The following is a 13,905-nucleotide window of genomic DNA, read 5'->3' as shown; positions in this document are numbered from 1 at the left end:
ACAAGTTGCAGAGAGGAGGCACTTTGCGAAGAGACCAGAGGAGTCTTTCGAACCCAGACTAGATTTCCAAATAACATTTTACAACACTCACCAAACCGTGTGTGATGGTCTGGAGGGATTGAATGAGATCCTGTGTTACTGTGGACCAAATATTTGGAGGAAGTGGCCTCCATCTGCTCCTGTGAAGGAGCTGTGAGGGACTGAATACAACATGGTAACATGGGACTGTGCAGCAAGAGTGGGTCATCAGACACGGTGTCACTGCTCCACCACGCACTATGATCTGATTATGGTCTCAGCAGCACTTTTCTGTCTGTGTACCATTTTCTAACTCTCATTTATCTGTCAAGTGTTTAACATACACAATTTTGAATAAATGGAAATATCCAGTCATCACAAACTTTAACAGCCCTTTGAGAATCTCTTGAGCGTGCACTGACCAATGTTCGAGGATCACTGATGCATTTTCCCACTCCTTTACTGGTGAAAGCAAATTTTAAATGTAACAAGTTGAGTGCTGTGACCAATGAAATAGGTCTCAGACTGGGTAACTTTCTACAAAAATGTGGGACAAAGAACTTTGAACTCTGAACGAATGGTAAAACGATCGTGTGCCCCAAATATTTTTTTGCCTTTGAAGTTATTCTGCTCGCACAAATGTCTGGGAAAATAGATTTTTCCCGGAACAGTTGGATTTGGCTGAATTCCCTTTGCTTCGGGCAGTGGAGAGATTCCTATGAATCCTCATCAGGAATCCTCCACGAATGGTAAAGATGACTCAGGGATTTTCTGTTCTTACACCTTGTTTTCAGGCACATCAAAGTAAGATAGTAAGACCAATTGGCTGCTGCTTTAGAGGCAGGTAATATTTTTCTCCCTCTCCGTGTGGAAAAATACTGTAATGTCAACTGAACACCAAACTGGACCATGTGCACTCTCCATGAACATTCTCTGGAATGGATGATAATAGACTGTATGCTGTATGTAGCATCAATGCCGTTGTTGTGCATAGTGCCTTTCATTAGCAAAAAAAAGTGTCCGCATTATAATTTGATGACACCTTTATATGTGTGCGTAATTTGCATAAATGGGTTGATATCTTCATAATATTTGTGTTTCTATCAACACATCACATTCATAACAAAATTTTCTAACTTTAGTCTCCGTAACAAGAGAAAATATATATATCCAGCTGAAACACTTTTCTGAAAATTGTGCTTCAATAAGATTTCTCATCTAAGTCCTTAGCAGATAATCCCCGATAACAAAAGGCCTTCATTTCAGCAAGGAGTAAAGGGCAGCATCTTTGAACATCTTCGAAAGGAATTATATCCGTTTTTTAGTTTAGAGGATCAAAACTGCAACCAGTGGATCTGATGTGGTCTCAGCAATGTCCTGAACAGATGCAGTAAAACATTCCTTATTAAAACTCAATACCCGTTGACACAAACAGCATCATTCCACTTAACTTCCAAATCACTTGCTACATCTGCAGACTTCATATGATTCGTGTACCAGGAATATGAAAAACATCTGCATCACAGAGTTCTGCATCTCCCTCCATTTAAATTGCTTCCTGCTGTTCTATCCTCCCTACCACAATAGACAACTCACGTTATATTATTTGTGCTGAAGGTTTGCTCACTAATCTTCCCTGTCAAGATCACAATGCAGATTCACTACCTCCATTTGAAGATATATTGAATGATCATCTTGGTGTATAAGGTAATTCAGCTTTGATCCATTCAGTCCCTTCATCTAGATATTTGACATAGATTATTGATCACTGATGACCACACAGCGATCTCCGAGGCAAAACTAGTTAGAGTTTTATAAAAATATGCATTTATCTCTACTATCTATTTTCTGTTAGCGACAGCAACCTTGTTCCTCTGCAGCAATTCAGGCGGGTTGAATGGCCTCCTCCTGGGCTGTGTAATGTACTCAACGAGCTGAAGTACTTCTTTCTATATTCGTGTGTAACTCCTTTGAGGGGCAGAATGGTCTCCTCCCATCTCATTGTAACGATCCTGTGTGGCTGAATGGGGTGGTACCCTACCCTGTAACAGACTCGAGGGGTGGATTGAGGAAACAGCACTTAGGGTAAGGGCAACAGTATATCTCTGTAACAGCATCGAGGGCTGGATGGAAGGAACAACACATTGGATGGGGGGGGGTGGCGGGGGGGGGGGGGGGGGGGGGGTGGGGGGGTGGGGGGGGTCCGTTGACCGTTCGGCTGCACCATTCAGAATGCTTACAGCTGATCCGATTGTGTCTGACCATCCGACTCCTGTCTGTTCCCAATAAAGATTGACTCTCCTGTCCAGCAAAGATCAGTCGAGCTCAGCCTTGAATATCTTCAATAACTGAGTCTTCACTTCTCCCTGAGCATGAGAACACCACAGGTAGCACAACACTAAAGGGAAGGGGACATCCTTATTTCATTATGGGACCCATTATTTTAAAACTGTGTTAACCTCACATCAAATGACTGGCCCTTTTCGGATATAACTAGGAATAGACAAACCATTCCGCCCTCTAACTCTGTCCCACATTACCACTGACTCTTTCCAATCAAATATGTATCAAACCCAGTCTCTGCTGATGTCTCAGGAAGAGAATACCTGATAGCATGACACCACACAAGCCTTAAAGAAAGGAACTGAATTAGGCCATTTGGCCCATCAAGTCTGACATGCCATTCAATCATTTCTTAGAAGTTCCTCAAAATAATTCTCCTACCTTCTCCCTCGAATCCTTGATCTTCTCGTAAATCAAAAACGTGTTTATTTGTGTTTTAATGACAGTGTTTATGTGTGTCCATGTGCTTGTTATCTGTATATTTTTGTGACTACATCTGTCTGTCTGTGTATTGGACTGTGTGTTTCGATCTGTGTTTCTGTCTGTGTGTGTGTAACTGTGTATGTTTCTATGTGTAAATATGCCTATCTCCTTGTATGCATGTTAGTTTATTGGGGTATTACAATACTTCTGTGTATTTCAATGTTTACATCTCTGTGCAATGGGATATCTATTCTTTTGTGAGTGAGAGAGATAAGGTTGGAACTGACAGTGGGTTTAAATTGAGAATTGCACTTTACTAAATATTGCTCCTTACTCAGTTGGTGGGACGTGGATGTTTCAGAATCTCCACACAAGGCCTCCTGGTCCTCTCCAGCTCTTTCCAGGATCCTCCCCACATGTCAGGAGAGGGGGATGAGGGAACGGATATCGGGCACTCCACCACCAGGCTTGGCACCTGCTGTCCAATTCCAGGCTATTTCTCTTGGAATGTGGTAAGGGGAGGGAAGGAATGAGGGTGGGAGTGGGTGTCCCTGCTGTTAGCGCTGGAGGGGGTAAGGGTGTGGTGTCCGGAGGGAGTCTGACCACAGTGTTGAATCCATGCAGTGTTATTAGTGTGCGGGGCTATTGCATCAGTGACAGAAAAAGTGGGGGAGGGAAGGTGCTGAATTCAACAGTGAAAGTGGTCGTGCTTGAGCCTTATTTAGAGATAGAGTGTGAGCCTTGTTCGGAGGTAAGTGTTAAAACAGATATACTGTGAGTGTGAGGGAACTGAGAGAATACGATGACTGTTATCCTGGCAGAGCGGGGAGGATATTGATGCATGTCCTGTATTGCTGACCAATTCTTCAGATCGTCTAAGCGTCGAGGTGAGCCTCCCCAAACATTTTGTCCAAGTCTATCACTAATAACTTCACAGACCCTGTCCCTCAGATTCCACAGAATCAGTTTGGGTGGATCTTACAAATAGCAAGTAGAAGTAAACATTAATGTGTTATATATCGAGACCAACCTGTCGCGCAAATACTTTGCGTCATATGGTCTGGAAATTGGATATGCAAGGGGAAGCAATGACATAGTGATATTACTGCTGGTATCTTAGCCCAGAGACCCAGGTAATGTTCTGAGTACCCCAATTCGAACCCTGGCATGGCAGATGGTGGAATCTGAATTCAATAAGTATTTGGAATCAAGGGTTTATGATGACCAGGAATCCATTGTCGATTATTGGAAAAACTCATCTGGTTCACTAATGTCCTTTAGGGAAGGAAACTGCTGTCCTTCCCTGGTCTGGCCTGCATGTGACTCCAGACCCAAGGCAACGCTGTTGACTCTTAACTGCCCTCTGCAATGGGCAATAAATGCTGGTTATAAATGGGACACCTTCATCCTGTAAATGAGTAACAAGTATTCGTGGGTGCTGCAGTAATACTGGATGGTGTCAAGTTGCATCGAAACTGCATTAACTAAGTGACTGCTCATGTTGTGAAAAAATAAATTCCATAAGTGTATATCAGGTAGTTGGAGAGGAGGCTGTGAACCAAACTAGAGAGCAGGTTATTTCTGATTTGGTGTTGTGTGGTCAGGAGGACTAACTACTAACCATGTACTGAAGCATCTTTGAGGAATTGTGAAGCAATATAGAGATTTTGATCATTATAGTCAAACATCGAGGAAGCCTGGATGGGAGAGTGTCAAGTTCGTTCCAGTGAATTGTAAAAGTGCAATATAACGTTCTGTGAGAGACAAACAATGGTTATTTGAGTCATAGAGTCCTACAGTACAAAAATATTCCCTTCGGCCCAAGGTGGTCCATTCCGAACAAAATGTCCATTCACACTTATCCCATTTCCCTGCTTTTGCCCGGTATCCTTCTAATCCTTTCCTATCCAAGTATTTGTCCAAATACCTGTTAAATGTTGTTAATGTACCCACCTTAACAACTTCCACTGGCAGCTTATCCCATATTCGTACCACCCTGTGTGTAAAAAAATTGCTCCTCAGGTTCCCTTTTATTCTTTCTCCTCTGACCTTAAAGTGATGCCCTCTAGTCCATGATTGCCCAACCCTAGGGAAAAAAGACTGAGTGCATTCACTCTGTTCATGCCTCCCATGATCTTATTCACTTCTATCAGATCCCCATCAGTCTCATACACTCTAAAGTTAAAAATTCCTAGCTTGTCCAACCTCTCCTTAAAATCCAACCATAGAGTCCTTGGCAACTTACATGTAAATTTCTTGTGCACTCTTTCCAGTTTAATAAGATCCTTCCCTTAGCAAAGTGAACAAAACTGAATACAACACGACAAGTATGGCCTCACCAACATCCTGTATAACTGCAACATAACTCCCCAACTTCGATATTCAATGCCCAGACTGATGATGTCCAGTGTGACAAAAGCCTTTTTCACTGCCCTGTCTATCTCTGAATCAACTTTCAGAGAACCATGCACCTGAATTCCAGGGTCTGTCTGTTTCAAAACACTCCTTAAGACACAACCATTCACCATGAAACTCCGACCTTGAATTGACATAGGAAAATGCAAGAACTCACATTTATCCACATTAACTCCATTTGCCATTTCTTGGCCCACACCCCCAAATGTTCAAGGTCCTGCTGCAATGTCTGATAATCTCCCTCACTATCCACGAGACCATATCATTTAGTGTCATCTTCAATCTTACTAATCATGCCTTGTACATTATAAACTAAATCATTAAATATAAAACAAACAGTAATAGTCCCAGCACCGAACACTGAGGCACTCCACTAGTGACAGGACTCCTACCGACAAGCATCCTTCCACTATTACTCTCTGCTTCCTACCATCAAGACAATTTTGTATCTAATTTGCCATGTTCCCACTCCATTCCATGCAATCTAACATTCCAGAGCAGCGTACCGTGAGAACCCTTATTGAAGGCCTTACTAAAATCAATTGGACTACGTATACCACCCTGCTCTCGTCAATGTTGCTGGTCACTTCATCAAAGAACTCTAAAAGATTTGTGAGCCACGCTATCCCGTACACAAAGCCATGCTGACTGCTCCTAATCACAGCCTGCCTTTCCAAATGTATGTATATCTTATCTCTCAGAATCTTCTCAAGTACCTTACCTACTACAGATGTCCAGTTTACTGGTCTATAATTCCCAAGTTTTTCTTTGTAGCCCTTCCAGAATAAGGGCACAGCATTCTCTGTCCTCCAGTCATCCGGGATATCATCCATGGCCAGCGATGATGTAGAAATATCAGCCAGGCCCCCGCAATCTCTTCTCTGTCTTCTTGCAATGTTCTTCGATATATCTGTTTTATAGAAATACGGCAAAGTTTGAAACAAAAGTCTATTTCTTTAATGTAAAAACACCAAAGAGTGATAAAGTGACTTAATGATGGTTAACATAACAAATTGAAGATTATTTTAACTATAGGAAGTGACTTCAGAAGAAGACATTGTGGAAACCTGAGAAATGTGAGAAATTTACAATCCAGACAAGGAGGGCGATGAAAATGATAAGGAAATCAAAAAGCGAACTTGCATGCTCACACGCAGGAATACAGGGACTGCAAAAATCTACAATCTGTATTTCATGGGAAAAAAAACCCAAAAGTAAGGTCAAATGTGGAAATTTGTAATCGGGAGAGGAGAGTTTATTGTGGAGAACAGGGAAATGGCCGAGAAAATAACCGTTACTCTGCATTTGTCATCATGAAGAAAGACCCAGAAAATCATCTAGAAATACCAAGTGATCATTGAGGAACTAAATACACAGTCAATTCATATTAGTAACAAGGTAGTACTAGAACTTGTAGCTGGATTAAGCATTGCCATGTCTAACGAAACAAATGTAATTCATTTCAAAATGCCAGAAATAAATCAGCATTGAAGTATTAATTGCACTGCCAATGGCTGTGTTTTATTTTCCTGTATATTCCACAGAGGGGGGAAAGCCATTGTAGATAAATGTAAGGTAATAAACGTGATCCAAAGTTGGTAGGCAGATGAATGGAATGGATCCAAGCACCTGGAAAGGGAAAAAGTGATAGCGTGAAGAAATGCAGACCAATTAACTTGATATCTGTAGAGAAACGTTTGGATTCTATGAGACAGGATGCAATATTGGACATGTAGAAATTAACAGCAACATTGGAGAGAATTAGTATACATTTTTGACAGAGAAATGATACCTCATAACTTCGGAATGTTTTGAAGGGTATTGGGAACAATGTATGTAAGTGGCAAGTTAAAGTTGGGTTCACCTTCAATGAAAGGAGTCAGAATATCGATGCAACAAAATGCTGAAGTAGTTTCACAGCGTGTTGGTGAGACTGTACCTGGAGTATTGTGTACAGGGTTGGTGAGACTGTACCTGGAGTATTGTGTACAGGGTTGGTGAGACTGTACCTGGAGTATTGTGTACAGGGTTGGTGAGACTGTACCTGGAGTATTGTGTACAGGGTTGGTGAGACTGTACCTGGAGTATTGTGTACAGGGTTGGTGAGACTGTACCTGGAGTATTGTGTACAGGGTTGGTGAGACTGTACCTGGAGTATTGTGTACAGGGTTGGTGAGACTGTACCTGGAGTATTGTGTACAGGGTTGGTGAGACTGTACCTGGATTATTGTGTACAGGGTTGGTGAGACTGTACTTGGAGTATTGTGTACAGCGTTGGTGAGACTGTACCTGGAGTATTGTGTACAGGATTGGTGAGATTGTACCTGGACTATTGTGTACAGGGTTGGTGAGACTGTACTTGGAGTATTGTGTACAGCGTTGTTGAGACTGTACCTGGAGTATTTTGTACAGGGTTGGTGAGACTGTACCTGGACTATTGTGTACAGGGTTGGTGTCTTAATCTGAGAAAGAATATACTGACCACAGAGAAAGTGCAATAGACATTCTCCAGATTAATCCCACAGGTGGTGAGATTGCCTGATGAGGAAACTTGACCTATGATCTTTAGAGTTTCAAAGAATGAGAGATGATCACAGTGAAATTTAGAAAATTCACTAAACATATGACAAGGTGGAAATAAACAGAATGCTTCCCTATCTGTCTACTCCACATTTAAGACAAATAATGGCAAGATAAGGGACAGGCTATTAAAGTCCGCAATAAGGAGGAGATTCTTCAGTCGTAGAGGACTGACTAACACAGGGGAATTGAAACCTTCCGGCAGGTCAAGATTAGGGCGAATCCCCATATAATCTGCAGTGTCAATCAGAAAAGAATAATCAGGGAACAGGTAGGACCCATTAATGACTTGCCAAGTTGCATCTAAATCAACTTTAGTGGTAGGAGACAGAGGGTGGTGGAAGAAGGCTGTTTGTTTGACTAGAGGCTGGTGCCCAATGGTATACCACGAAAATCAGTGTCGTTTCCCTTATTATTTGTGATTCGGAGGTGTTGGTGTTGGACTGGGGTGGAAAAGGTTAAAAATCACACAGCACCAGATTATAGGCCAACAGGTTTATTCGGAGGCATGACCTTTCAAAGTGCACAACCACCTGATGAAGAAGCAACACTTCAAAAGCTAATGTCTCTGAATATACCTGTTGGACTATAGTCTAGTATTCTGTGATCTTTAACCTTATAATTTGTGGTACTCATAAATGGTGTATCTGTGAATATGGACGGGGGTGGGGAGAGTGAGATAAGCAAGTTGGACACAAAGATTGGCCGGAGGTTGGCAGTGAGGAGGAAGGTCTTATGTTACAGGAAGATACAGATGGAATGGTCAGATGGGCAGATAATTGGCCGATGGACCGTAACCCTGATAAATATGAGGTGATGCACTTTCGAAGACGGAACCAGACAGGGGAGGACTCAATGAATGGCAGTACACTAGGAAGCTCAGAGGGTGCTTCTCCACACATCCCTGAATGTGACTGGACAGGGTAATACACAAGTTGAGAAAGCATCGGGGCCCGTAAACATGCATCTAGGCATCCATTATAAGGGCTTTTCAAATGGTTGGCTGCCGTGCTCTTTTTTCCTATAAAGGGCACAACGTCACATCTACCCACATTGCTCTTCATTGCCCCATATTTGCACAGGCACTCCACTTGCCTCAGTCACATTGGAGCTTTTCTTTCATCTTCCTCATCCACTTACAATCCGACATTGATTAGTGCCGACAGCAGGATTGGAAATATTGCATTTTATTCCATCAAACAAAACTTTGATGTGTGTTTGAAATAGCTAGGGCCCAAGCACTGAATCCTGCTATACTCCCGAGTACTACGCTCTAAAAAAACATTGTTTTATTCCTACTCACTGTTTCTTGTTAGCTCTCCCATTCTAAAACCATGCCCTTCTATTAGCCCCAATCTCATATGTTTCTAATTTGCATAATAGGCTTGGGGCTTTATCAAAAAGCTTTCTGAAAATCCAATCGTATTGCATTGATTGCTTCTCCATAGTTTTGCTGAAAGTCAGTTTCTCAAATATGATTCCCATTTGATAAATCTCTGTTGCCTTTGCCTCAGCCTATTACTTTCAGTTAAATTACTTTCTCCATAACGTTTATTTGCTAATTTCATTCTATTCCCTTTCTTCTCACCAAATTAAAGTTTCCTAGTATTCCTGGGAAGATTGCCTTTCGTTTTGTTTGCTTCTGTGAAGACATAACTGAAATATTTGCTGCATAGTTCTGCCATTTCCCTCTTCTCCATTCTCCATTTTGTGGTTTCAGACTGTAACGAAGCTGCACGTTGTTTTGACTTAATTTTGCCATTGACATGCTTTATGAAGCGGTTACAAGTTCACTCTTATAACCCTTGTGCATATAGAGTGTTCTGAAACCCATCAATTCCTGTTGTAAGCTTCTCAATGATTGACCTTATACAACCATGCACTCACAGCAGCATTGACTCTGCACCATCAGAAATACAGCACGGTCTACATTAGTCTCACTTTTCTAAACGAGCCCCATAGCTGGGAATGTTCTGACACTTCAAGAGTTAGTCCCAAGCACTTTGTAACAGCTGTGAGGTTACCCGTGACAACTCCCTCTACGATAGTACATTCCAGACCCCAAAACCCTCGGTGCAAAACGATCCTCAAATCCCCTCCAAATTTCAAACCCTTCACTTTAAGAATGTGCTTCCCCTTGTTCTTCTCTCTCTGACTAAAAGGAACAGCTGCTGTCTATCCACACTGTCCATGCCCCTCGTAATCTTATCCTTCTGAATCATGTCCCCTCAGCCTTCTCTGCTCCACTGTAAACAACCCGAGCTTATCCAGCCTCTCTCCATCGCTGATATGGTGCATCCCAGGGAAGATCCTGGTGAATCTCCTCTGCACTCCCTCCAGTACAATCACATCCTTACTGTAATGTGGCTCTCAGAACTACACGCAGTATTCCATCTTGGCATAACATATCTATGCCTCGATGAATGAAGGCTATGTTTATGGGCCCCTATGCTTTCACAACTAAAGTATTACCCTGTCCAGTCACATTCAGGGATGTGTGGAGAAGCACCCTCTGAGCGTCCTAGTGTGCTGCCATTCATTGAGTCCTCCCCTGTCTGGTTCCTTCTTCCAAAGTGCATTTGAAAAGGTTGGAAAATGTTACTCTAGAAAGGGACTTACGCCATCTATTTGTTTCATTCTTCACCGAGCTCCGCCGTCCATACAGGGCAGTGAGTTCTGAAGCCAGGAGTCAATGCTAGGAATGGAATTGGGACATTTACCAGTGTACATAGACGCACCAGTTGGGTAGCTGTAACATTGAAACGTATTTGGATTTCCCTTTACAACAGTCACTAAAAGCAATATTACAGGATCAGAAAGCAGTTAGGAAGATAAATGGTGTTGAACTTCATTTCAGGGGGATTTGAGTCCAGGAGTAAGGGGGTCTTAGTGCCGCTGTACATGGCCTTGGTGAGCCCCCATCTCGAACATTGTGCAGTATTGCGTGCAGTTTTGGTCTCCTTACCAAATAAAGGACAAACCTGACATTGGGGCCTTGGAGAGAAGTGAGGGGGGAGGTGTGGGAGCCCGTTTTGCATTTTCTGTGGTTGCAGGGGAAGGTGCCTTCAAGGGATCCTTCAATATCCATCAGAAATTCACCTGCACCTCCACACACATCATTTACTGCATCCGCTGCACCCGATGTGGCCTCCTCTATATTGGGGAGACAGGCCGCCTACTTGCAGAATGTTTCAGAGAACACCTCTGGGACACCCCACCAACCAACCCAACCGCCCCGTTGCTGAACACTTTAATTCCCCCTCCCACTCCGCCAAGGACATGCAGGTCCTTGGCCTCCTCCATCGCCAGACCATGGCAACACGACGCCTGGAGGAAGAGCAACTCATCTTCCGCCTAGGAACCCTCCAACGACAAGGGATGAATATAGATTTCTCCAGCTTCCTCATTTCCCCTCCCCCCGCCTTTTCTCAGTCCCAACCCTCAGACTCAGCACGCCTTCTTGATCTGCAATCTTCTTCCCGACCTCTTCACCTCCACCCCCTCTCTGGCCTATCACCCTCACCTTAACCTCCTTCCACCTATCACATTCCCAACGCCCCTCCCCCAAGACCCTCCTCCCTACCTTTTATCTTAGCCTGCTTGGCACTCCTTCCTCATTCCTGTAGAAGGGCTTATGACCGAAACGTCGATTCTCCTTTGATGCTGCCTGACCTGCTGCGCTTTTCCAGCAACACATTTTTAAGCTCTGATCCCCAGCATTTGCAGTCCTCACTTTCTCTTCCCATGTGTATGTTTCATCTTCTTTGGGATGAATTTTATTATCTTCTGAATTATCCACAGATAAGGGAATGGTCTTTCCTGCTCGGCTCCCCTTCCAATTAATTCTGGCCAGCTCCTCCCGAATATCTTTGTAGTTACATTGCTCAATTATAATCACATTACATCAAGAAGAGAGCAACAGATATAAACCGAAAGAAGGAGTTTCGAGAGAAGGGACACGAAGAATAATTGGGGGATTTCTTAACTAGATACAAAGAGAGAAGGAGAGAGAGGATATAGATGTGGAGAGTGAGAAATGCGAAAACTAGATTATCGCAAGAAGTAGATGTATTTTTGGCAATTCCTGTGTGCTGTGGTCCTTTGTACAGTGCATGGACAACAGAGTAATGTGTTCAAATGCTGGGTCTGATGCCAGAATTTTTCTCTCCAATAATATGACAGCTACTAGCTTTGGAAAGAACCCAACAGGCCAATATATTTAATTCCTGATAGTAAGGGGATTAACTGAAATAAATTGGGACACCATAAGCAAGATTTATAACACACATCCTGCTAAGAATGAGAGACAGGAGTAGGGAATCCCAGAAAAGGGGGAACATTGAGAGAAGGGGAACATATAACTTCAGATGAGGATCAAATAATGTTTTAATGCTTTGTAAATGTTACACATCATGTGCACCATTTTTCGTTAACTGTGTCTCCGTTGTTCATTCAGAATGTGTTGGACACATATGAACAATCTTCCTTTTCTGAACACACACTGATTAAACAGTGTATATAAAATCATTTTTCCTCCATTTCAAACTCTCCTTTGTCGTGCTAGCAAGATACATGAACACCAACTGGCCACCAAAAGACATGACCCACTATCACTAGTTTCCATACATACAGTCAAAGAAGGACACCACTTTGACTGGCACTACACACACATCCTAGGACAGGCAAAATAAAGACACACACGAAGGTTCTGAGAGGCATGGCCATCTAACCAGAAGTACATTAATAAACACAGCAATTTAGATCCTATCTACCTTCCCTTGAAAAAAAGAACTGGAAATGACATGACCCAGCTGAAGAAACCAAAACCGAGAAACAGAGAGGCAGGACATACCATCAGTGTATCACCGGATACTGTCACTGATGATGTTACCAAGTCATGGTGACGAATCATTTGAAAACAAACCTTCAAGCCCAGATACATAAACATTTTTATTTTTCTTTTGATAGTGGAATTTGGGACTTCTCTGTCACTCATATTTGAACAGATTACGAGACGAGGTGAGCTTTTCTAGGTGTGTGGTTTTAATTAACAGACGGGTTCGACATCGACAGCATAACAGTTTTAGGGCTTGTCGTATGGAATTTGAACAGATTTGGTGTACAAAAGGTCCCAGCAGATTCCATCACTTGACAGTTAAATAAAACAAGTGAGAAAATCATTTAATTTTGTTTCCTTGTCGTTGGTAAAATTAAAAGAAATGGCTTTTAACATTGCTAAAGAGGTTTTGGGGTTTGAAGATGATTCCCAAGTTAGCCAAGAAAGTTTAGACAGACATAGGAAGGGCAGACTTTTAGAATTAACAAATAGATTAGAATTGGGTTTCACCAGGGACAAATGTAAAGCTGAAATTGTAATGGAATTGGTCAAGCACTTTGATGTATCAGACAAACAGGCAACGGCAGTCGAGTGAGAAAAACGTAAATTGCAAATATGGCAACTGGAGTTAGAAGATAAAGAAAGAGACAGAAAGAGTGAGAGAGATAAAAAGAGTAATAGAAAGAGACGAAAAAGAAAGAGAGACAATTTAAAATCCAGGCCAGGTGTTTAAACTAACTCTGCAGGGGCATGGGAACCCAGACTGTAGCTTTAGGGTGCAGGACTTGGAGTGTAGGGAGGTTAGGAACATGGCATCAATTTCAATCAATTGTAAACAGGAAAGTGGTTTGAAGTATGTATACTTCAATGCAAGAAGTATACGAAATAAGGTAGGTGAACCTGCAGCGCGGGTTGGTACCTGGGACTTCGATGTTGTGGCTATTACGGAGATATGGGTAGAACAGGGACAGGATTGGCTGTTGCAGGTTCCAGGGTTTAAATGTTTTAGTAGGGTCAGAGGTGGGGATAAAAGAGGGGGAGGTGTGGCATTGCTTGTCAAAGATAGTATTACAGCTGTTGAAAGGACGATGGATGAAGACTCGCCATCTGAGGTAGTTTGGGCTGAGGTTAGGAATAGGAAAGGTGAGCTCACCCTGTTAGGAGTTTTTTACAGGCCTCCTAATAGTCCTAGAAACGTAGAAGAAAGGATTGCGAGGACGATTCAAGAGAAGAGTGAAAGTAATAGGGTGGTTGTTATGGGGGACTTTAACTTTCCTGATATTGATTGG

General features: G+C 42.5%; 1 long non-coding RNA gene across 1 annotated transcript in view; it reads right to left on the bottom strand.

The window, feature by feature from the left end:
• Positions 1-13,905, bottom strand: part of LOC148141965 (uncharacterized) — a 40,512-nt gene that overhangs the window by 8,583 nt on the left and 18,024 nt on the right. Inside the window, exon 2 of the long non-coding RNA XR_015752259.1 lies at positions 5,921-6,109. This is a non-coding gene — a long non-coding RNA (uncharacterized LOC148141965). The remainder of the gene's footprint in view (positions 1-5,920; positions 6,110-13,905) is intronic.

The sequence above is a fragment of the Chiloscyllium plagiosum genome, unplaced genomic scaffold (assembly GCF_037043375.1).
Source record: "Chiloscyllium plagiosum isolate Xiang-an unplaced genomic scaffold, Cpla_swu_hap1 HiC_scaffold_31, whole genome shotgun sequence".
Classification (NCBI taxonomy): Eukaryota; Metazoa; Chordata; class Chondrichthyes; order Orectolobiformes; family Hemiscylliidae; genus Chiloscyllium; species Chiloscyllium plagiosum.
The sequence above is the reverse complement of the archived record's forward strand: the minus strand, read 5'-3'. Positions and strand labels throughout refer to the sequence as shown.